The sequence below is a fragment of the Notolepis coatsorum genome, assembly GCF_963971535.1.
Source record: "Notolepis coatsorum genome assembly, chromosome: 11".
Lineage (NCBI taxonomy): Eukaryota > Metazoa > Chordata > Actinopteri > Aulopiformes > Paralepididae > Notolepis > Notolepis coatsorum.
In genome coordinates this window covers 73,039,680-73,066,005 of record NC_140175.1, presented here as the reverse complement: position 1 = coordinate 73,066,005, position 26,326 = coordinate 73,039,680, and positions in this window count along the sequence as shown.

Here is a 26,326-nt window from a genome sequence, read left to right as displayed (position 1 = left end):
TCTCTCACTCTCTTGCTCTCTCTCACTCTCCCTCTCTCTCTTTTTCTCTCCGTCTAACATGTAGTTTGACTGGTGTGTATTCATTTGTAACAAACAGGCCTATCTGTCATGTTTCCAATGGCATGTGTTGACAGTACAGTTGTATGCAGTGCATAGCAATATCCCCGGTATTTGTGCGTCCATATGCATCCACAACCACTTGCTTGTGGTTGTGGGTGTGCGTGTGTGTATGCATGTGTGTCTGCTGTCCTGTCGGGTGATGGAGTGAGCCACGTCAGGGAGATGCATGACTAGACACTTCTGTTATGACAGCTAGCAATGAAAAAACACTTCTAGGCCGGCCACGACTATTGACATCGTCCTCCCCGGCCATCCATTCTAGTGTCAAGCAGCACATTACTCACGCTAAACACACACAGCGAGAGGGCAAGAGGGGTAGGGTGGCAGGCTCCGGAGGAACATTAGAGACCATTTTAGCGCCATAACGATAAATGACATTGACAGAGAGAGTCGGAAAGGGGAGCGGGTGAGTGGTGCGGAAGTCATCTACATAAACGATCCTGGTGTGAGACGTTTGAAGGTAACATATCATGATAATCCTCTCAACTCATTTGATATAGAGGTTAAAAGAAATCCTTCTGAACCCTGTGGTTGAGCAGGATCCAATGATTTTCTTTTTTAAAGCTTGAAACGAGTCTCGTCTTCATGGGGATGATGACCCTTCTCATGGTCCTGATCAGCTCAATGTCTAGAAGACAGAAGAAGAAAAAAAGCAATTACGGGAGAGTGGCCCTGAAGTGGCGGTATGATACATGTTTGGTTCAACAGCATGGATGAACCACACACTATGATAAGAGATTGATTTGATTGTCTTAATGTCACAGAGTATCACTGTGGCCGACTGTGTGTGACTGAGTGCTCTGCTCTCTGAGTGTGGCACGAACTCCCACACAGAGGTTAGGGCTTTGATTCCACACTGGGGCCATCCATACTATATGCAGTCATTGGGTTGTAAAGTGCTGTGTATCCTATTAAGCGCTACGGAAATCCAGTTATTCAATGATGGATTGCATAATGTCAAGCTTATTCTGAAAAAGCCGCTGCATGCTTACAAAAGTATGTGTTGTATAGCTTGCCTTTTTCTGCAGAATAGGAGTTACTGGGGAAACAGTTGAATCAGGCTTGGGTTTGATGCCAAGTTGTGAGCTCAAGTAATTCCATCTGGATCTTCCCGCGCTCGGGCCGACTGAACTTCAGTATCTGGGCCGGATCAAAACAGTCATTTTGTAGATGGTGGGTTCGGTCTCGAAAGAAAAGCAATTACGGGAGAGTGACCCTGAAGTCATACATGTTTGGTTCACTATCAACTATCTATGATAAGAGATTGATTAGATTATCTTAATGTCACTAGTATCATTGTGGCTGACTGTGCGACATACAGTACCATACATCATGGGTCCAATTATATCTATATCATCTATCATATGCTCTCTCTCTCTCTCTCTGCAGTATCTCTCTCACATCTCCCTCTCTTTCAGTCTCTCTTTCTATCTCTGTCTACAGTATTTCTCTCACATATCCCTCTCTTTCAGTCTTTCTTTCTATATCTGTCTACAGTATCTCCCCCTCCCCCCTCTCTCTGTCTGTCTCTCTCACTTTGCATCAATCTTACCTTATGTTTCAAGTGTTGTATGAATAGAGTTCACTTGCCCTGACCTGACTTACCAAATACAGTATTCATAGTATTTGATCACAGACATCTTGCTCGCAAACAACAGATGACTGTGATCAAATAGCAGGTGATTATATCATTAAATGACAACCGTGCCAATGAGCTGTGACATTGAGCCATATTGTGTGGAAAAGCGTGTCATGTTCCACATGTAATGATCGATCTTGCTTTTTGCTTGGTATTGAATAGAAGGAAGTCAAATAAATGCAGGTGGTCACAATCTCATGATTAGAAAGCTAGCCTGGCTTAGCACAAACAAATGGAAGCGGATACAGACAAGCAAGCCAAGATCTCAGTCTGCTTCCAAGTGAACCCTGGAGCAGTTTGAGGTGTGAAAGCAATCGGACCAAAAGCAGGAAACAATTGGAAAGTTGTGCATTTAATCAAGCAGATTTGTGTTGACATTTCCCATATATTTCCAAATATGCATTTCTTCCTCATCATATGTAAAATAAATTGGCTGCTGGTAAATAAAAAAAATAGCCATATAATGTTGTGATACTAAACAAATACCTTGCATGCATAATCATGTGACAGTAGCCTCACACAGTGGTGTATAATTCATTACTGACTATGAATTGGAAAAAACATTTTATTTCATAGCAAGTGACATTAATTAAATCAGGCTTTGAATCTTTGAATTTTTCAGTTTAGATTGAGAGACTAATCTCCTCCATACACCATGCTTAATTATTCTTGCACAACCTGGACACCCAGATTAAATGTAAATCTGTGATTGTGTGCAGTCAGCCTCTGACGATAATGAATGAGGATAAAAATACCAAAATGAAATAAATATTCCTGCAAGGTTGCTCCATGCTTTTTTCTCCAGGGAAACAAAGAAGAGGTCATCTGAGGCAAATCCTTCCAGTATGATTTCTGACCAATGAGAGAATATTTTGCTCACGCTTCAGAATGTGACGTGAAAACAAACCATCCAAGAGACAAACGCAACAATTGTATATTTTTAGCACCTGAATCGGACCAAATCAAGCGAGCTACAGGTGTGAAAATGCCCTAAGGCAATATGAGACAGGCCTTTTACCTTGTAGTTGATCATCACTCAGGGAACTGCAGCCTTGAATAACACAGCTGATGAGCAGCCCATTAGTAGTCTGCCAATCCAAGCCCTTCAGCCAAAAAGACACTTCCATGCAGCAGCCGCCATTACGTTTCCAGTTCCACCAGTACTCTTTCTCCTCCAGTGTCCTCACGCTACAGGCAAGTCTCCCACAACAACTTCTTAGGTTCCAGCCTACAATGGCCTCCAGTCAAATAAGCCCATAGACCCTAGCTGGTGTGTAATGCCAATAATGCACTAATGGGTTAACACAGTTTTATGTTTGTATTTTTGCTATTTAAAATACTATCATAGTGTTTTTACCACCAAGCTTCTCACCTCAAAAACCCAAATATTAAATGTGCATATCTGCTTGCCTGCTTCATTTGAGTCTATCCACTTCCCGGTTCAGGGTTGATGTTCAGGGTTCTGTAAATAAACTTCCATAAGTGCAAAAAAAAAGTACATACAGTACAGAAGATTCATCACACACATTTAGAATCTTTATTTATGTCCACATAAAGACAATGGGTCTCATTCTCCAACAGACTTACGAAAAAAAGGGCAGTTTAAAGGACACAAATATTATCACTGCACTTGTACATTGTGGGTTATTCTGATACATTTGTGCCCAAATTGGCAATGGCAACCAAAGTTACACACACACATGGATGATGAACCTGACAATCAACACACAGCTCATGGGTACAGATAGCAGCGTCTTCTCCAAATTGCGCGGCTGCCAATAATAGCTGACACTGAGCAATATCTTGCTAACTGTTTGGCTCTTCCCTTCGAAAGACCGGCCATCTGAAGGCCTCTAACACCTAGGGTGACTAAACGTCCCGATTTGTGCGGGACAGTCCCGCAATTTAGCCCTCTGTCCCGCATGCAGCAACAGAAGAAAAATGTCCCGCATTTCAATAAACAATTTAAAATATATGAATAATTATTGTTTTTGTCCTCTCATTAATCCCCAACCATGCACTAATAATGCACCGCAGGTACTGTACATTACATAGCCTATAGTCTAACCAGTGCGAGCACATATACTATACATAGCGAGGATACTATTAATAATAATAATGGATTGGATTTATATAGCGCTCTTCTCTGACTGACTGTTGCTCTGACTCAGAGCGCTTCACAGAGTCCATTATTCGTTCATACACAGTCATACCGGTGGTGGTAAGCTACAATTGCAGCCAGAGCTGCCCTGAGGCAGACTCACGGAAGCGTGGCGAATAATCAACGCCCCCCCCCGACCACCACCAACTTTCATTCACATGCATACACATTCATACGAGGCAAGTAGGTTAAGTGTCTTGCCCAAGGACACAACGGCAATGGGATGGACATGGGCTTGAGCGGGATTCGAACCACCAACCCTTCGATCATTGGACGCCCCGCTCTACCCCTGAGCCACGCCGCCCCACGTACATGTACACGTATTGTACATAGCACCTGCCTGGCGCGAGCTGTTTATGTTATGAATAGGCCTACCAGTGCCATTCTATTTCATCGCATCTGATGCGTCTAATCACGGGACGACCAAACTCTTCCCACTCGCCGTGCGCTATTGGACTCCCGAGCTGGGACTAATGAAACGGCAGACGAAATACACAGCAAGATCACGAGCAGGCTTCGTCAAAATGGTCTGGGCTTAGAGACCGCATATCCGCATATGCAGCGAATAATTAGTGTTAACTATGGAAAACACAAATCTGTGTACAAAAAGCTTCACGACGACCACAACAGCATTGTGAAGGCAAACTGTCTGACCCACATCATTCACAACATGCGCGCATCATGCAGGCAACAGGCTGAATGTCGACATGTCATTGAGGTAACTGAAGAGTGAAATTCAAGTCAAAGCGAATTTCTCTCTAACATGTCAAGCTTTTTATAAATATGCTCTTGGTCAGAAGGCTCTACTTGAAGCTGCATGGTTGAGTAATAATATAGATTCCTCAAGCACTAACTACCTGTACGTGCACTATGGTGCTCTCCAAGATGCTGAAACCTTGGAGGCGCATTTCTAGTGTTTGCTTGGAGGCACAATGCGAAGGCACATTTCTAGTGTTACAGCCATTTGCTTAGCCTACTGTTCCCCATAGGCAATTTTTTTAATAGTTGTTTCCTATTATTCACTGCTGTTTTAATTAGTTTATGTATATGTAATTCACTTATGCAGGATAACACTCTTTTATAGGCCTACTCATGCTACTCATGTTATTATATGCATCATATAGGCTGTGACATATTTAAATTTAACATGTTAATTAAAGTAAAAAAGAAATCAAATGTATATATGATAAGAAAGTATTAAAAGTATTATCATTTTAATAATTGTACAATTTTGTCAGATTATCATTGAATGAATAATGTTAACTTTGTAGTGTTCTGGACTGGTTTAGAATCAAGGAAGCCAGTGTAGAATGTATGCACTTCAGTATCACATTACAAGAGAGATCACAGGTTACATGCAGGGTGCGAATCAAGGGGGAGCAGGGGCAGCCATGGCTCCCTTAGATCAGACATCAGCTCCCCTGAAAACATGATTTGTGAATTTTTGGGGGGTCTCTAAAATACTGACAATAAATGCTATTTTTGCCATGCATTTCAAATTTTTCTGTAATTTTCTATATCGTCATCATCGTGTATAATAATAAAATTAGGCTATTTTGATGTATTAATGATTTGCGCACAAATTCACCATAATAGACAATAGCATAAATCTATGGGGTTGCGGGCGGCACTGCAGATATACCCTACTCGTAATACGCATGGAACATGCATGCTATTCTTGCGTTCACCATTCGGAGCGTGGCGGCGCTGCACTGCAGTCTGCACTCTGCAGGCACAAATAGACGCATCCAGGATAATGTCGAAAGTTTTTCTAACCAATTTTGATTTTACAAAGAAGACGAAGCAACCTGCTGCGGGGACTACTTCTGTGACATGCAGATTTTGAGAATTGGGCAGACCATCAGGACAGGTGGGTGGCGATAATGTTGAATTTTTTTACTACTGGAGATGAGGAGTGACTTTTAATAAAACTGCAAGAAAAACAAATGTAATTCTCTCCGCGGCAGTGAGCTGGAGTCTCTCTCTCTTTCTCTCTCTCTCTCTCTCCGCGGCAGTGCAGTGAGCTGGACTCTCTCTCTCTCTCTTTCTCTCTCTCTCTCGCGGGCGTCTCTCTCTCTCTCTTTCCGCGGGCGTCTCTCTCTCTCTTGCGCGCGCGCGGGCGTCTCTCTCTCTCTCTCTCTCTTTCCGCGGGCGTCTCTCTCTCTCTCTCTCTCTCTCTCTCTCTCTCTCTCTCTCTCTCTCTCTCTCGGCAGTTGCGAGACTCAGGGAAGCGCTCTGAGATTTTTTTTTGCGCCTGACCAACCCCCCCCCCCCCCCCCCGCTCCCCCAAAGATCCTGATATGGATCGCACACTGGTTACATGTACATCTTAACTATAGCCATAGGACTCGGGAACCTCTAGGAGTCAGTACTGTAGCCTACCATCGCTGTCGGTAGGTAATTTAACAGCATGTTGGATTGCATGGTATGGTCTTCTATATAATTATGAGTATAATAAGCAATTAAGATGCAACAATATTGTGTTTAATACATTAAATGCTTATATTTTGATACAAATTATGAATACATTATGTAAACATGATTCTTGCATATACGTATTCATTACTGTTCCGCAATTTCAACAAATGTCCCGCAAAATCGACATGCTGTCTTGCATTTGGATCATATGGATTTGGTCAACCTACTAACACCCAACTTATGAACATGACCCAGGCTTCCAAATATGAAGACTAAAAGTTTACAGTTGTAGCCCAGTTGTGATATGGTGTGCTCTAACAGTTGATACTTCAACATTTTGGTTGTAAAGGCTTCTTAATCTAGACTGTAGTCAAACGTACAGCCAACTTCTAGGATGAGAACCTCTCTGTTATTCTCATTAACAACAACAACAACATTGGGGGTGTTCGCTGAAATATCAGAGAACAGTGAATTGTCACTACACAGATTGAACATACATGGCTTCACATACACACATACACAAATACACAGACAAACACACACACTAAAGCCCTATTCGCATGGGACTACTATTACCTCGGGACCTCTAGTCATTTGTAATAATTGCGGAGGTCGTCTCTGATCTTAACCCTTTCACTACCACACTACAGGAGGTCAAAAATTCTGTCCAAAGATTCTGTCCAAAATTCAGCTGCCCACCTCCTCACAAACACCCGGTCCCGTGATCACATCACTCCTGTCCTCTACTCTCTCTACTGGCTCCCGATCAAGGAACGAATTAACTTCAAAATATTACTCCTCACCTTCAAAGCCCTCCATAGCCTGGCCCCCCCCTACCTGACTGACCTCCTTCTCCCTTACCGCCCCACCCGTTCCCTCCGGTCCTCTTCCACTGCTTCCCTCACTGTCCCGTCATCCAAACTTAAACGTTTTGGTGATCGGACCTTCTCACATGCTGCACCCCGACTCTGGAACACCTTCCCTCAGACCATCCGAGACTCTCCCACACTCTCCACCTTCAAATCCCGTCTCAAAACCCACCTGTTCTCCCTAGCATTCAACCTTCCCTACCCATAACCCCCCTCCTCCAACCTGTTGTTGTTTGTTACTGTGGCTCTATGTTCCTGTGTATTTCATATTTTCCCCTGTTTCCCCTGTGGTTTTATGTTTATTTTGTTTCTTTGTTTTGTTTTTCTCTCTGCCTACTGTCAGCGACTTCAGGTTACTGAGAAGCGCTTTATAAATTAAATGTATTATTATTATTATTATTATTAGAAGGTTAACCCTTTCACTACATAGTGGTAGTGAAAGGGTTAACCATTTGTTTTGTGGCAGTGAACGGGTTAACCATTTGGTAATGTGGCAGTGAAAGGGTTAAGCGAGAGTAGCACCGCTAGCGATATGTCCAACCACAGTAGGTGCACATACTCTGTTGTCCAGTTCATTATTTCTCCCCTGCTGGATTGTCATAGATTTGATTTATCATTGAAAAAATATTGAATAATTTTTGCATCAGGCAGTGCATTTGTTATAATGCATTGTTATAAACATCAAAATAATTGTTTATCACGCCCCACGACAGTCAAAACTATGCGCGTGTCACGAACTAACAGAGGTCAGGGGTAATTTTCTATCACCATGGGTCCCCACGTCCTGTGCGAATAGAGCTCCATAAACAAACATACACAGGACCAATGTCATCAGGGCAGATTAGTCACACATCGGGAAAAGACAGAGAGAGGTGAGAATAACTGAATGAGAGGAGGAGGAGAGAAAAGGAGCCGAGAGGAGAAGAGAAAGTGAGGGAGCAGAGGAAGCATGAAGCGGAGATATTGATGGAGGGAGGGGAAAAAGGAGGAGAGATGGAGTTAGATGTGGGTGGCATAGTAAATTATCTTTCTTTGCTTCTTTCTTTCTTTCTTTCTTTCTTTCTTTCTTTCTTTCTTTCTTTCTTTCTTTCTTTCTTTCTTTCTTTCTTTCTTTCTTTCTTTCTTTCTTTCTTTCTTTCTTTCTTTCTTTCTTTCTTTCTTTCTTTCTTTCTTTCTTTCTCATACTTTCTCTCATAAGAGTCAGAGAAAGTAGAGAGAGAGAGGAGGGTGCATTATGGTGTGGCTATTATATCTAAGAGAGAGAGGAGGGTGCATTATGGTGTGGATATTATATCTATGAGAGAGAGAGAGGAGGGTGCAGTATGGTGTGGATATTATATATATGAGAGAGAAAGGAGGGTGCAGTATGGCATGGATATTATATATATGAGAGAGAGAGGAGGGTGCAGTATGGCATGGATATTATATGTCCAACCATGAGCTCTATGAGCCTTTTCAATCTGGCTTCAGAACTCAACACAGCACAGAGACCGCCCTCATCAAAATCACCAACAACCTCCTCCTTGCAGCTGACTCTGGCCACATTAGCATCCTCATCCTCCTGGACCTTTCTGCAGCATTCGACACAGTCTCCCACTCCATCCTCCTCAACTGTCTATCCAACAACCTCGGAATCACTGGCTCAGCACTCTCCTGGTTTCAATCCTACCTCACCACCCGGACACAGTTTATCACCATCGGCGACTCCAGTTCCCCCCCGGCCCCAGTCAACCAAGGCGTCCCCCAAGGCTCCGTACTTGGCCCAATCCTATGCACCATTTACATGCTCCCCCTCGGTCAGATCATCCGCCGCCATGGCCTCAGCTTCCACTCCTATGCCGACGACACTCAACTCTACCTCTCCACCAAACCATCCACCCATCTCCCCCACACTCCCTTATCAACTGCCTTCACGAAATAAAAACCTGGATGTCATCTAATCTCCTCAAACTCAACAACAATAAAACCGAGCTCATGGTTGTGGCACCCAAGGCCCTGCTCCGGAAGGTTGGGGATCTCACCCTCAACATTGACGGCTGCTCCATCTCCCCATCCCCTAAGGTCCGCAACCTGGACATTATCCTGGACTCCACCCTTTCCTATCAATCCCATGTCAATTCCCTCACCAAATCCGCCTTCTTTCACCTCAGAAACATTTCCAGACTCCGACCATCACTTTCCGACACCTCAGCTGAGACCCTCATCCACGCCTTTGTCACATCCCGCCTGGACTACTGCAACGGGGTCCTGTCCGGGGTACCAAGCAAAAAGCAGTATGTTCAAAATTCAGCTGCCAGGGTTCTAACCCGCACCAAACCCTGGCAGCACATCACCCCCATCCTCATCCACCTCCACTGGCTCCCCATCAAATCCTGCATCACCTACAAAACCCTCCTGCTCACCTACAAATCCCTTCACGCCCTGGCACCTCAGTACCTCACTGACCTCCTCCACCCCTACACTCAGTCACAGTCCCTGCGATCCACGGACACTGGTCAGCTCTCCATCCCCCGAACCAGACTACGGACGTTCGGGGACAGAGCTTTCAGTGTGGCAGCTCCCACCCTCTGGAACTCCCTCCCCGCAGAACTCTGCACCGCCCCAACTCTGGACTCATTTAAAAAACTGCTCAAAACCCACCTCTTCAACTCGGCCTTTAACCCCTAACTTTCTCACTTTATATGTATATGTTGTGTCTGTCCACTATGTTTGTTAATTTGTCACCCCCCCCCCCCCCCCCCCCTATGTAAAGCGACCTTGGGTCCTCTGAAAGGCGCTATATAAAACGAAGTTATTATTATTATTACAAGAGAGAGATGGAGAGAAAGACGAAGGCCGTATCAACAGTATATCAGAGAGAGAAGACAGTGCTGTCTATATGTCATGAGACAGAGAGGAAGAGGGAGAGAAAAACATGGATCTCCTGGGACACCTGGAATCTCCTGGGACACGTGGCATCTCCTGGGTCCTAAGCAATACACCCACCAAGCGAGAAGTCGAAGGCCAGGACCCGTCTGTCACGGGTTGACAGGATTCATTTCGTATTTTCTGTGAGTGGTTTTAACAGGCTGTGAAGTCCCCCGTTGTGGGGAATATGCTGCTCCATAATGGAATGTCCTGTGTCTTCTTCCGCATAGCTGTGTACCGAGGACTGTGATATAATGAACTGATTAGTGAATGAATGGGCACAGCTGTCGGGAGTTTGGATTGACTGTGGGAGGACGTGCCCGTGCCTTCTCCAGGTCTCTCATAGGTGCGTGATGAGGTACCAGTATACGACTGAAATATATACATTTTAGAATCATCCATGATAAATTAACTTTAACTTGAATAAATGCCCATTCTTTCTCTAGAACAATACAGATTGACAAACGTTTCATTATGCACTATACAACTACGGTTAATAAGTTATAATTAAGATATCAATTGTATAAGATTGAGAGTCTGTTCTCCACCTTATATACAATTTATATAACTAAAAACAGGACTTTACTAAAGGTTGACACTCACAGTAATTTCTTCCAGAACAAGCTTATGATCATTTGTCTGTCTATATCGTATCTCTCTCTCTGCAGCACCCACTCTACACACTTTAGAACACCTAGACACACTTTATATTTATTGGCAAAGAATTTGCACTACAACCCATACCTCAGGACACCTTACTGTAAATTGTAAATTGTACCTAAATTGTACCTCATCCCATTTCTGCTCTGCACTATAATTTATAGTATATTGTATATTAGTATATTGCATAGTATATTGTATGGTAACTCAGTTACTGCTATCCTGCATTGAACATTGTACATATGTATATACTGAACACTTGTGTCTACGTACGTGACTTCTATTTTATACTGCTATACTTATTTAATTGTATACTTATCTATTTTTGTCTAGCACAGTCTCTGGAGCGTAACAGAAAGAAGCATTTTGTATAAAAGTATTCTGTACTTCTGTATGGCAACTATTAAAGAAACTTGATTTGTAGTCGCCAAAATTTGCAGATAGTCGACTATCAGTCGACTATAAAAAAAAAAGGTGTCATCTTCTCTTATTTCATCACGCACCACACCCTAACTGTCACTGCCTGGCCCCTCTCTCTCTCTCTCTCTCTCTCTCTCTCTCTCTCTCTCTCTCTCTCTCTCTCTCTCTCTCTCTCTCTCTCTCTCTCTCTCTCTCTCTCTCTCTCTCTCTCTCTCTCTCTCTCTCTCTCTCTCTCTCTCTCTTAACCAGTCATACTGTTTTGGCAACGCGTGTGATCGTATCGGGGACGTTACGTCGAGGGCAGTGCGGAGCGTATAGCTGTTATCATGGGGCGTTCGCTGAGCAAAGATGACGTCACCGGCAATTCACCTTGCGACTTCATGCTGACAAAGTATGGACCAGTAGCTGTAAAATATTTGGGATTATGGTCAAAATGGACAACTAACAGATGGCCAGTTCTAGGTTGTTTTTAGTAATGAGAAACTTAAGGGCGTACGCGAAAGTTTTCGTGAACGTGCCAGGTCGTTTACCGTGAGAAAGCAGAGTCGTATCGAACATGCATTGGTTTTGTGGTAATGTGAAATTGATTTGAGAAATCTGACACGTTTAAAAGAAGAGGCGGAAAAGTTGCTTATAACTCAGTCTCAAACCGAAACGCCTGACAATGGAGAAGACACGAAAAGCAAAAAGAGGCCCAATATCAAAATTAGAGATACAAGTGAAAGGCCTATATCCAAGTCTGACCGTGTGCGTGGTAGAGGACGATTCAGATGATGACGTGTCCACAAGAGTAACTTTTAACAGACGCGCACGTGTAGTTTTAGATGTGAACCCAGACGAGGGAGAACCTGTAAACGCAGGACCATCAGAGGGCAATAGACCTATTACAACACAGGACAGTTCACCACCAACATTGCAAATGCCACCACCACCATCGTGCAAAATAGAAAAGGTTAGAATGCCACCGGAACCATCACAAATGGTTACTAGATCTGAGAAACCAACCAGCACATATCCTATGAGGATTGTCCCACTAGGGGAAAATGTAAACGCTACAGTTTACCGGCCATGGTCACCGACAGAATTAAAAGGACTTATCGAACAATTTTCCAAACCTGACAGAGACCCCCTGGGTTTCACAGAACAATTGGATCTAATATGCTAATAACCCGACCCCTAGAGGCAACAAGTATCAAAGCGTTTCAACGCAAATGACAATCCCAAGCAGTGATGCCTGGAGTGAAAACAACACTAGAGAACAATGTATTACTGCGAAATGCATGTATGTCAAATATCACAGCTTGCATTTAAAACTATTCTGAATGCGTTTTACAGTAAATTCAAATCGGCTTGGGCCGCGAACAGCGGGTTAACGGCGGACTCGCAATCCAGGTATCGTATTTTGTTAATGGCCTCCTACCACAAGTTGGAAAACATTTGAAAGCCGTTCAATTAGATTGGGAGAGTTCTCCTATTGAAAACGTTAAAAACGCAGCCATAAATATTGAGCGACAGCATCACGAAAATAAACGCGTCATCAAAGACATCGGAGTCTTTGTATCTCGACCAGAGATTGTAGAGGAAGAAGCGATACACTGTTACCCAGCTAGAAATGACTACCCCCAGGGAAGTAAACAAAGGGGTGGGGGTGGGGGCACACGATACGGGCCGCGTGTTGCTTAATGACAGCGGAAGAGTGCAAGGGCGCTTCCGCATTCTTCGCCGCGCATGCGCATGAGGTCCTCGCTTAGTTCAGACGCCCCATTCAACACGGTGAATCCCAAACTCGAAACTCCGTTAAGCTCCAGAGAGAGAGGCTGAAAACCGCCAGTTCTTGCCCGACGGATGGGAGCCGAATCGGGATCCGAGTTTTCTGATGAATAGCCCCAAAACATGGAGGTCGCGATTCGCGAACGGCGCCGGCTTCGTTGACCAGAGCTCTCTCAGATTCAAAATTGCAGCCTGGAACATACATGTTTCGGAACCAATGTGTAACTAGACAGTTACAATATAACATTTATATTAATTAACCCAGTTAATGCCTTAAGAGAAAGAGTCTGGTGGTCAATTACTACGGAAATGTTGTGTCTTACTAATAATAACTAATTCCGCGGTCAATATAAGTCTCTGTGATACTTTCTGAATATGATTTGGGAATGGGCAGGGTTATATTAGAAGAAAGACAGTGTAAACAATATAATTAACTCTGAATATAATAATGACGAAAAATAAACAGGGTAGTGCTCCTTGTTGTGTTGTGTATCCTGTTTATTTTTCGTCATTATTATATTCAGAGTTCCCACACAGTGTATAGTTTGATTGATTGATTGAAAAGTTTATTAACAGATTGCAGAATACACTCCAAATACAACTCCAAAACGTTCATGTAAACATGTTGTGACCTGTGTATTCACCACATGGAGAAATAAAAAATAATTGAATTAGACAATTACGTTTTATAAGCAAATATACTTGCCCAACCACTACTGTATGAGCGCAGCCAGTGATTTCAACGTGACGGCGTGTTTGTTTACATTACATTCTCATTCATTCAAAAGATCCGAACCGATTGAAGTTTATGGATACCATGACTTGAAATCCTCTTACCTTGACGAATAAAAGCCTCCCCAATTTAGAAAACAGTAATCCAATGGCTGGTATTGATAATATTACTACTAACGCTCGGAGCTAACCAGCAACCGGACACTCAAGCAGAATACGAGAGCAATGACTTCCTTTCTGGGGGGTTTCAAAATAAAAGAGCGACGTCTATAGCAGCGGAAAACGTTTATTTTGTACATTATCTAACGTTAACACGAACCTAAACTAACGTTACAACTAACCTAAAGTTAGTTTAGGTTCGTGTTAACGTTAGATAATGTACAAAATAAACGTTTTCCGCTGCTATAGACGTCGCTCTTTTATTTAACATGCCCAGAGAATTGATGCATTTTGTGAGCAACCCATTTGCCAATGTAGCTGCTATTTCCACAAAAGGACAAGAGTTCCTTGCATCACTTCACATTGATGAAGGTCTCCTGCAACTTGAAATAATTGACATGCGAGCATAATCTGCTCTGAAGCAGGCACTTGAGAATGAATCCACCACAACATTTTGGATAAAGTGTATATTCATGTCAACACATTCCCCAAAATAAAAACGCTGGCAATATCTGTGCTAAAAAATTTTGGCTCAACATACACCTGTGAATCCAGTTTCTCTCACATGAGTGCCATTAAAACAAGCAACCGTGCCTCCTTGACAAATGAGCATTTGCATCACTGTTTGCGGGTAGCCCTCACTTCCTATGAACCCTCTTTCTCTGCCATTGCCCAGTCAAAGAAGTGCAATCTCTCCCATTAGATGTGTGTATGTAGGCTAGGCCTGTCTGCCCCCCACCCCCACTGATGTTTGAGAGTTAAGAGTGGACAATAAGTGCTAATAAGATGCTGTGATTTGCTGTTGTTGCACAGACATGAAGCACTTTTTCATGAGCTCAGCTGCACTATAAATGTGTTTTTTTGTTCAACTGTTGATGTTAGAATGCACATCATGCACTTGTTTGTTTTTTATTTTATTTGTATATTGAAATGTTGAAGAGATGTTGCAGTTGAAAAATACTGTAGTATAATACTGTATAATACCCTGTAGTATCCTGTACTACCATATAATACCCTGTAGTAACCTGTAGTACCATATAATACCCTGCAGTACCCTGTACTACCATATAATACCCTATAGTGCCATGTACTACGATATAATACCCTGTACTACCATATAATACCATGTAGTACCCTGTACTACCATATAATACCCTGTAGTACCCTGTACTACCATATAATACCCTGTAGTACCCTGTACTACCATATAATACCATGTAGTACCCTGTACTACCATATAATACCCTGTAGTAACCTGTAGTACCATATAATACCCTGTAGTACCCTGTACTACCATATAATACCCTGTAGTGCCCTGTACTACCATATAATACCATGTAGTACCCTGTAGTACCATATAATACCCTGTAGTGCCATGTACTACCATATAATACCCTGTAGTACCCTGTACTACCAGTCTACCATATAATACCATGTAGTACTACCATAATACCCTGTACTACCATATAATACCATGTAGTACCCTGTACTACCATATACTACCCTGTAGTAGGGCTGACCCCTATTAATCGATTAGTCGACTAATCGGTCGAAAGGGGCCGTAGTCGACTGGCCAACCTCTTAGTCGAATATAATTAAAAAAATAAAAATAAAAAAATATCATTTTTTTCAAAAGAAAAGAGGCATAGAAGCGTGGCTAACGCTAATGGCATGCATACCAGAGGCTAACTGCCTACGAGAACAGGCACAGAGGCACTGAAAAAGGATTTCACCCATCTAATGAACATACTAGACTAGACAAATATCAAGATGTATCCATCAGTGGACCAATTGCATGCTTTTGCAGAGGACAAGAAGCCTTCAGTCGACTCTTTCAGACATTAAGCACCCCCCACAGCCCAAATGGAATGATAAAAAAAAAATATATATATATATTATTATACTTTTTTATTTATTTTTGTCGACTAACGGCACATTTTGGCCAATCATAGTCGACTATCCAAATCCTTAGTCGGGGACAGCCCTAGAAATTATATAAAAAAAAAATCTACACATAATTTAAACATTCAATCCAAATAACCTAAGTTAGTCTAGCATGGCAGTGCCACTTTAACCCCTAATTGCTGTGAGTGTGAATGGAGAGGACACTGGCGCCGTTTGTTTTGCCACCCCTACCCGTATTGGTCGACAGGACCTCTCGTCAGCATGGACTCTCCTGCCACACCAGTGGGCCGTCTTTCCTTTCTGCCTCTGCGGCGTCTAGCCAGAGTGTTGTTCCTGCTTTTATACTCCACTCTTGTTTTTACTTGTTGGAGAAGAGAGTGGCATCCGTCTCCAACAACTTCACCTCGCCTGCTAATGTCAGCAAAGGATTTTGGATGGCTCCTGACAATTGTTTGGACAATGCTGAGGCACGTGGTTCTGGTTGGGTTGTGCTCGTGCTCCATCATCTGATCCACCAAAGCGTTCACAAAGGCCCTTCTCTCATCTGGCTTTGGTCTCTCTTCTTTTTCCACTGCACGTTGAATGGCTGTTGACATCCGGTTCCAGTTGACACAAAAGTCATGCCATGCCATGCCAGGCTGTGAAGACTGTGAAGAGTTTGAAGTGCATAGGGGAGTACTTGGGGGGCTGCACAACAGAGAGTGCGGGAATGATTGCATAGAGGTGTGCGGAGAGGACAGAGTGTTCACAGAGCTCGGTGTTGGGGAACTTGAAGCAATTGGATGGGGAGGGAGCACCTCCATATTAAGGGTTACTAATCCTAGAAGGGACAAAAACAGTTATGCCAATGTTCCAAGGGCATAGTTCTAATTGTCATGTGAGTCTAAATATGAATTTACCTTTATTAATACCATCCATCAGCTTCCGACACTGGATTGGTTTGAGGTATCGGACCAGATCCACCCTCTCCATTAAGGCCAGATCTTCGACACTCTCCACTCCAAGATCCTCAAGTAGGGTGGTCAGTAAGCCATCAGGGAGGCCCGGTAAATATGACCAAACTGCTTCCTTTATACCTTCCATTACCTAGTCTCATTGAATAGGGTCAATCATGAATCAGTTTGTGCATATTCCCTACTTGTCTGTTTGCAGTGCACTATATGCGGTTAACTGCGGAAATACGTTTATTTTGTACATTATCTAACGTTACAACTAACCTAAACTAACTTTAGGTTAGTTGTAACGTCAGATAATGTACAAAATAAACATATTTCCGCTGCTATAGACGTCTCTCTTTTATTTTGAAACCCCCCTGACCGGAAGTCATTGCCCTCGTTATTTGCTTTAGTGTCCGCCCGGTTCTGTGTTTGTTGGTTAGCTCCGTTAGCTAGCAGCATATCAAGATCAGCCATGGGAATAGTCTTCTAAATTGGGGAGGCTTTTAATCGTCAAGGTAAGAGGATTTTAAGTCATGGTATCCATAAACTTCAATCGGTTCGGATCCTTTGAATAAAATGAGAATGTAAACAAACACGGCGTCACCTTGAAATCACTGACTGCGCGGTGCGCCCCGAGAGGAGTGGTTCGGCAATAAATAGTTCCGAGTATATTTGCTTAGAAAACGTAATTGTCGAATTCAATTATTTTTTATTTCTCCACGTGGTAAATACACAGGTCACAACATGTTTACAGGAAAGTTTTGGAGTTGTATTTGGAGTGTATTTCTTGACTGTAGGGCACTGTAGGGAACGTCAGGGTACAAGTCTGACCCACTTCCAGTGATGAAGCTAAGCTACGCTAACGGAGCGGCTGTTCCCTAAGCCTAATGCACGCACAGAGAAGAAAAAAGTGTGTATCTTCTTGTCTAACTCCAGGGTAGATGGCAAATAAGCTAAATTCCCAAAATGTTGGAGTTTTCCTTTTAAGAGAAACAAAAAGAAAAAAAGTTTGATGTTTTACTCAAAACTGTACTCCTGAATTATTTTATCCTTCAGGGCCTTTTTAAATCTCTCATGAGAAGTTCACAACTTAAACCCGTCACTAAGACTATTCCACAATTTAACTCTAGCTTTTACATTAGTTCTTACCTTTTTACATGTTTTAAGAATACACAAGGTAACTAGCTTTGTTTATTATTCTAATAGCTCTTTTGTGTAGTTTAATAATAGGATCTATATTTGTTTTATAAACATTCCCAGAGACCTCAACACAATATGACATGTATGGCACAACAAGTAAAAAATACAATATATGCAAACATTTCTTGTTTAACAGCTCCCTTGATTTGTACAGAATGCCAACAGATTTGGCTAATTTACCTTTGATATATTGTATATGTGGCTTCCAACAGAGTTTGTGATCTATAATCACACCTACGAATTTTGTTTCATATACTCTTTCAATTTCGGTTCCATTTAAATTCAGTTTAATTTCACAGTCGGTAGGAACACCACCAAATACCATACATTTTGTTTTGTTTTCATTAAGAGACAACTTATTCCTATCAAACCATAAGAGCCAATCTTGTTATTCATTCTCTCACTATGGCATATTTTGTTTACCTTTTCTTATCTGGTATCTCATGTACCTAATTTCGATTATGTATTTAATCTAAGTTCTGACCAGAACTCTTTGTCACTTTCTGGTCAGACACTCGTGTGTCTCTGATGATAAACTGATCACGGTCACTTTCTGATCAGACGCTCGTGTGTATGTCTGATTATAAACTGATCTCTGTGGAAACAAATTAATAAACTATGTTCTATATTTTTATACAAACTGACTCGATCTGAAATTCCTACAGCTTACTGCCATGGCTCATTTGAATATTCCACAACACTGTTTAAGACTTGTAGGAGAGCTGAGTTCTAAGGCTAGACAGCTTTTATGCATCTCAGATTTGCATATTACCATGACTAAGTACCAAGCCTCCTACCCGATTGGCTAAAAAGGTATATGGAATTGTCTTTCAGTCAACCGTGCACACGACTGGGTTGACCCGTGTCAAAGTACTGGAGCTATGAACAGGGCTTATTGCCTATATTATATTAGAGATATATGCTAAATATATTGAGATGATACTTGATATCAAACTTGATACTAAGCTGGTCATTTACAGCGATTGATCGTATTTTTTCTTTTTCTTCAAGGAAGCAGAGCGCAGCTGGTCCGCTGTGTCCAGTTGGGACATTTCAAGTGGGCTTTGCGATTGACAGCTGGAATAAATGGGGATCAATCTGCCTTTATTCTCTTGAGATTGAAGATGTGGAGGATTTGTACAACCTTACATTCATGTTGACCGGCATGGGCGCGATCGCTATCGGGATCTGGATCTGTACAAGAATAATTTGGAAACACAATAACCGTATGGAGATAGTTATGGACAGACTGGAAGCCTTCCACATGGAACTTGTAAAGAGACTCGCTGCCCATCAATCCAACGCTGCCCGATGCACCCCCCCCCCCAACTCCCAAGTCTGCTGGAGCCTATGGAACTCACAAGGTCACGTCGGGGAGTTGAGAGATAAGAACAGAAGACATAGCTTTCCTCCTACGCAACACCACCTACCACAAACAGACTTTGCCCCATTGCGCTCACCCCCACCCCCCCCACCCCCTCCAGTCGCAGTCCCATCCCCCACCCCCCTCCCCTCTGCGTTGGCGCTGCTGATAACAAATGCGCATGTTGATGAATTTATGACTGTGCCATTATTACTACCAAATGTAATAATTGTGAAAGCCCCTTGAATATTGAATATTGCTATAATGATGCACTGTCATTTTAAGAGCACTGCTTTGTTGTAATCCAAAATTGAACTATTTTATCACTGTTCTGTTAAATACCCTTTTGTATGTCTGTTCCATTTTATAATTCTTAGACTATTTTAAACCGAATCATTTTAAACTATTTTTGTCATTTGTATTTCTGAATGAAACTGTAAACAGAGAACCTATTGGGATACTAGGTCCTAATGTGAAACACTGTGATTACCTTACGGCACGGTGGTGTAGTGGTTAACACTGTCGCCTCACAGCAAGAAGGTCCAGGGTTCGATTCCCGCTTGGGGACCAGGTTTCCATGATGCCAGTTACCCAGGTGGGGTATCTCCCAGGCCTTTCTGTGTGGAGTTTGCATGTTCTCCCCGTGCTCACAAGGGTTTCCCCCCCGATAAGATAAACCCAATGGAAAAACATGCACAACAACAAGATCGCTAACGCTGTGGCGTCCTTGACGAAGACGGACAGGATCGCTTGGATTGGTCCCCTGGCGCGGCTCACGTTGACGCCTGTCTGCTCCCGGCTGCCCTTGGGGGGGAAGGACGACGGGATGGGTTAATCGCAGATACGAATTGCATGCATGCATCGCATGTGTGCCGATTGATGACCTCTGAGCAGGTCCTAATCTTTTTTTTTTTACTTTTTTTTTTACCTTGCTCATGCTCGCTTATGCCCATATTTTTACTGTTGTGAAGCACTTTGAACTGCAACTTCTGTATGAAAAGTGTTATACAAATAAAGTATTATTATTATTATTATTATTATTATTATTATTATTATTATTATTATTATTATTATTATTATTATTATTATTATTATTATTATTATTATTATTATTATTATTATTATTATTATATGTTAATACATTTTTATTTCATTTAAGATCTTTAAACAATACAATACATGTGTTTAATGATAACAAGCATAAACAAAAAAAGATCTTTAACACATTCTGCGCCAATACCGTTGTACGATGTGTTTCAAGTTCATGCGAATTCTGCCAATCCACGGCATACAACGTTATTGAGATCATATTTCATTTTTTCGCCATGTTATTCATAATTCCCTCACGGAGCCTCATCTGATGCAGTGGGAGCATGCACAACTCTGCAACGCTTCAATACTGCCCCCTGGTGGATGATCGGCGAGTTGCCAAACCGGAAATGGACGAGTCGATCTCGGTGCGTCTTGGAAATGCGTCCGGCACTCGCATATTGTCACGGGACTCAAGACACACACCGTGTATATGGATCGCTGCCATAACTCAATAATCGACATGATATGGACTGTTATTATTATTATACAAACCGGAAATGGATTGACTCGATCGCCGTCAAATAAGTGGGATATTTTTGCTCCAGTCTCACCGGCCAACGGTAAGAGGGCACTGATGTAATTTTCAGCGCGTTTGTTTATTATTATCCATACAAACTGCTCTGATCAATATATCACCAATACTACATAAAGCATTTACCGACAATCACGGAATTATAAACAACCCCCCCCCCCCCCGTTCACCCGCGCATGATCAGTCATAACGTTTAGGATCATGTACAGTTGAAATTTCTAATATAGCGTGTATCGCCAACAAACGGCATTTGATAATCTATATATGCGTTTATGCCTATATTTCACGTTCTAGGAATTACTGCAGAAAACGATAAAAACATATTTATAGACGCTATTTTCATATGAACCTATGAATGAAAAAGTAAAACATTCCTACATCCTGAACGATAGATAATCGATGTTGAATGGGCCATAGTAATGTCAATTTACAATACAATTTAAAAAGTTATAGCCCTGCAAAGAAGGTAAACATCTCCATAGGCTTAGACTGGTGGCAGTGATCAAACATTGATGGATATAAGCGTGGGAGGGAATGTGGTAAACAATACAATACATGTTTTTAATGATAACATAAGCATAAATGGGCTCAGAACACAGCCCTGGGGGGCCCCTATGTTGAGCGTGATGGATGAGGAGGTGCAGTTGCCTGCTCTTACCACCTGGGGTCTGCCCGTCAGGAAGTCCAGGACCCACTGGCAGAGGTCATAGTTCAAGCCCAGGTCCCTGAGCTTGGCTATGAGTTTGGAGGGGACTATGGTATTGAATGCTGAGCTGTAGTCGATGAACAGCATTCTCACATAGTTCCCCTGCCTCTTGTCCAGGTGTGATGCTGCTGTGTGCAGCACATGGGCTATGGCGTCCTCCGTGGACCTGTTGGGGCGATATGCAAATTGCAGGGGGTCCAGGTTGATGGGGAGGGAGGAACAGATGTAGCCCTTCACTAGCTTCTCAAAGCACTTCATGGCTATGGAGGTGAGGGCTACAGGGCGGTAGTCGTTGAGGCAAGCAGGCGTAGATTTTTTGGGTACAGGGATGATGGTGGACTTCTTCAGACAGGTGGGGATGACAGCCTGTTCCAAGGACAGGTTGAAGATGTCAGTGAATACCGGGGCCAGTTGGTCGGCACAGACTTTTAGGACGCGGCCGGGGATGCCGTCGGGTCCTGCTGCCTTCCTGATATTCACTTTTTTAAAGATCCGTCTCACCTCATGCTCTGTTACCCTGAACACTGAGTCTCCATCAGCAGACCCCCCCCCCCCCCCATTGCCGTGGTTTGTAGGCTGGTGTTGTTATTCACAGTCTCAAACCTCGCATAGAAGGAATTGAGATCATTTGCTAAGGAGATGTCACTGTTCAGTTTGAGGGAGGTGCCTTTGTAATCTGTCATTGTTCTGAGGCCCTGCCGCATGCCTCTAGAGTCTAGAGTCAGCCTGTTCAAACTGAAGTTCAACTTTATCCCTGTAATGCCGTTTTGCCTCTATTACTGCTCTCCTGACGTTGTATCTTGCCGTCTTGTGTTCTTCCATGTTGCCTGTCACTTGCCCGGTGTTGTAGGCTGATGTGCGCACTTTCAGAGCCTCACGGACGGATTTATCTACCCAGGGCTTTTGATTTGGGTAGATTCTAATTGTTGTCCTCTACTCCTTGTACACACATGACTGTGTGGCACAGCGGAACAACAACACAATCATCAAATTTGCTGATGACACAGTAGTGATGGGCCTGATCTCGGGGGTCAAGGACTACAGCCCCCTCAGCATCGACGGGGCACCGGTTGAGAGAGTGAACAGTTTCAAGTACCTCGGAGCCCACATATCCGAGGACTTGACATGGACCACACACATTGACAGTGTTGTGAAGAAGGCACGACAACGCCTCTACTTCCTCAGGCGCCTAAGGAAGTTCCAAGTCAGTCAGAAGATCCTTAGGAACTTCTACTCATGTACAATAGAGAGCATCCTGACTGGCAACATCACCTCCTGGTTTGGGAATAGCACTGCACAAGACCGTAGCAGACTACAAAGAGTGACACATTCAGCCGAACGCACAATTGGAGGGGGGCTTCCCACCCTCCAGAACATTTACAACAAGCGGTGCAGGGGGAAGGCTAAGAGAATTATTAAGGACTCGAGCCACCCGAACAACTGCCTCTTTGAACTGCTGCGGTCAGGCAAGCGATACCGGAGTCTTAAGGCGAGCACAGAAAGACTCAGAAGAAGCTTCTATCCCCAGGCCATCAGGCTGCTAAACGAACAATAAACACTATGCAACAACCATCAAATGCACACAGCACACACACCCACACGCACACACTCACTTAAACCACACAAACACACTTTATATTTATTGATAAAGGATTTGCACTACAACTCGTACACCTACTGTAAATTGTACCTAAATTGCACCTCATCCCATTTCTGCCTTGCACTATATAGTATTGTATATTAGTACACTGCATAGTATTGTATATTATATGGTAACTCAGTTACGTCTATTCTGCATCGAACATTGTACATATGTCTATACTGAACACTGTGACCTCATTTTTTTTACTTCTAATTTACATGCTATACTATGTTATTTTATTTCATACTTATATTGTCTTGCACAGTTTCTGGAGCGTAACAGTAAGAAGCATTTTGTATAAAAGTATTCTGTACTTCTGTATGACAACTATTGAAGAAACTTGAGAGACTTGAAACTAAACAAAAATCTACTAAGGATCAATAGATGAACACCAGAGGGAGATTTCCAGGGTGCTGCCTCCAGATGGCTGACACTGTCCGGGTAGCAGGAGCTCATCAGCAGGTCCCACATCTCTGTGTTGAGCTTCATCAGAAGGCTGACATGGAATGTTGCTCCTACCATTATAGTCCATGGGCCAGAACAGATTTCTGTACCACTCAAGGGGGCAAAATGTTTTATTTACTATTCCTAATTAGTATTAACTCAGTTTTAATAAGCTCACATTATAACACTCTCCCCCTTTTTATTCCAACATTCCCAAATATCAAATAACCCTGACACAAGTTCAAGTTTCTTTATTAGTTGTCATACAGAAGTACAGAATACTTTTATACAAAATGGTTCTTTCTGTTACGCTCCAGAGACTGTGCTAGACATAAAAATAGATACTTATAAAATAAGTATAGCAAGTATAAAATAGAAGTCAAGTACGTAGACAAAAGTGTTAAGTATATATATATACAATGTACAATGCAGAGTAGAAGTAACTGAGTTACAATACAATATACTATACAGTGCAAAGCAGAAATGGGATGAGGTACAATTTAGGTACAATTTACAGTAAGGTGTAATGAGGTATGGGTTGTAGTGCAAATGCTTTACCAATAAATATAAAGTGTGTTTAGGTGTTCTAAAGTGGGTAAAGTGGGTGCTGCAGTGAGTTGTTTGTTTAAAATGAGTGTGTGCGTGTGGATGTGTGTACTGTGAGTGCATTTGATGGTTGTTACATGTTATTGTTCATTGAGCATCCTGATGGCCTGGGGATAGAAGCTTCTTCTGAGTCTCTCTGTGCTTGCCATGAGACTCCGGTATTGCTTGCCTGACCGCAGCAGTTCAAAGAGGCAGTTGTTTGGGTGGCTGGAGTCTTTGATAATTATCTTAGCCTTTCCCATGCACCGCTTGTTGTAAATGTCCTGGAGAGTGGGAAGCCCCCCTCCAATTGTGCGTTCGGCTGAACGGGCCACTATCTGTAGTCTGCTACGGTCTTGTGCGGTGCTATTCACAAACCAGGAGGTGATATTGCCAGTCAGGATGATCTCTATTGTGCATGAGTAGAAGTTCTTAAGGATCTCCTGACTGATTTGGAACTTCCTTAGGCGCCTGAGGAAGTAGAGGCGTCGCCGTGCTTTCTTCACAACACTGTCAATGTGTGTGGTCCATGTCAAGTCCTCGGATATGTGGACTCCGAGGTACTTAAAACTGTTCACTCTCTCAACCGGTGCCCCATCGATGCTGAGGGGGCTGTAGTCCCTGATCCCTGACCTCCTAAAGTCCACAATCATCTCCTTTGTTTTGCTGACGTTCAGGGAGAGGCTGTTCTCTTGACACCATCCCGCTAGAACCTTGACCTCCTCCAGGTAGGCCCTCTCGTCGTTTGCAGAGATCAGGCCCACCACTACTGTGTTGTCAGCAAATTTGATGATTGTGTTGTTGTTCCACTGTGCCACACAGTCATGTGTGTACAGGGAGTAGAGGAGGGGACTCAGAACACAGCCCTGGGGGGCCCCTATGTTGAGAGTGATGGATGAGCAGTGGCGTAGGGGAGGCCCCAGCACCCCCTGCGGTGTGGGGGAGCCCCGGAGTTTAGGGGGCCCGCCCCCACTGTAGGCTATCATCTTAGATTTCATACTAACGCAGGAACAGGGCGCAGAGGGCGGGGCCCCCCCTCCCTGCTATGTTGCTAAGCACCCCATCCGTCATGTGTACGCGGTAGAATTATTTGCTCACCTGCGATAGGGCTAGCCGGCTGATAACTAATGTTCATTGGCAGGCAGGGCAGCGTTCAAAACAAAGCGGGAAGCGCGGATAAAAATGAAGCGCAAATACCTGAGCGGTGCTCAGAAAAACAAGATGAGAGCGAAAGCCGAACAGGAGACGGCAAAGCTACCAAAAATAACATCATTGTTCCAGCAGGCAGCAGAGGTAGACTGACTCTATCGTTACTGAAGATGCATTGGTAGTAAGCTCCCCACCGAGCCCGGCCACCGCTAGCAACCCCCCGGTCAGCTCCGAGTACAGGCAGACAGCAGACATACATCCCTGTCAGGACACCATCCACGCTACAGCCGCCCAGACAGGTTAGAATAATATAGCGTTTTATTTGCCATAACCAGTACGAGTAGGCTACAGGTTACATTGGAATTGGAATCTAATCCGTAATTTTTTTAGTACATGGTTTCAATTGTGCGCATAATGGTAGATAAGAAATTACCAAACAGCCAGCACAAAATTATGTTGTGTCTGTCCATTATGTTTGTTACTTTTGTTATTTCCCCCCCTATGTAAAGCGACCTTGGGTCTTTTGAAAGGCGCTATATAAAATGAAGCTATTATTATTATTATTATTATTATTATTATTATTATTATTATTATTATTATTATTATTATTATTATTATTATTATTATTATTATTATTATTATTATTATTATTATTATTATTATTATTATTATTAACGTTTCTAGTATTGAGAGCCGACACGTGCGCAGTCTAGATTTAAAGAGTGTTGGACTTTGCGCAGAAGAATGCCAGGAGACGTGCTCGTATAAAATAATAGGCCTACTACAATAGAAAGCAGCTCCTGACTGCATCCTCTACTATGTAGCCTATAGGATGTGTTTTGTTTGTTTTTTTGTAGGCTACTTTTCTTTTATACAAAATTATGTTATGTGAACCGTTCCGTTGTGTGAACTCAA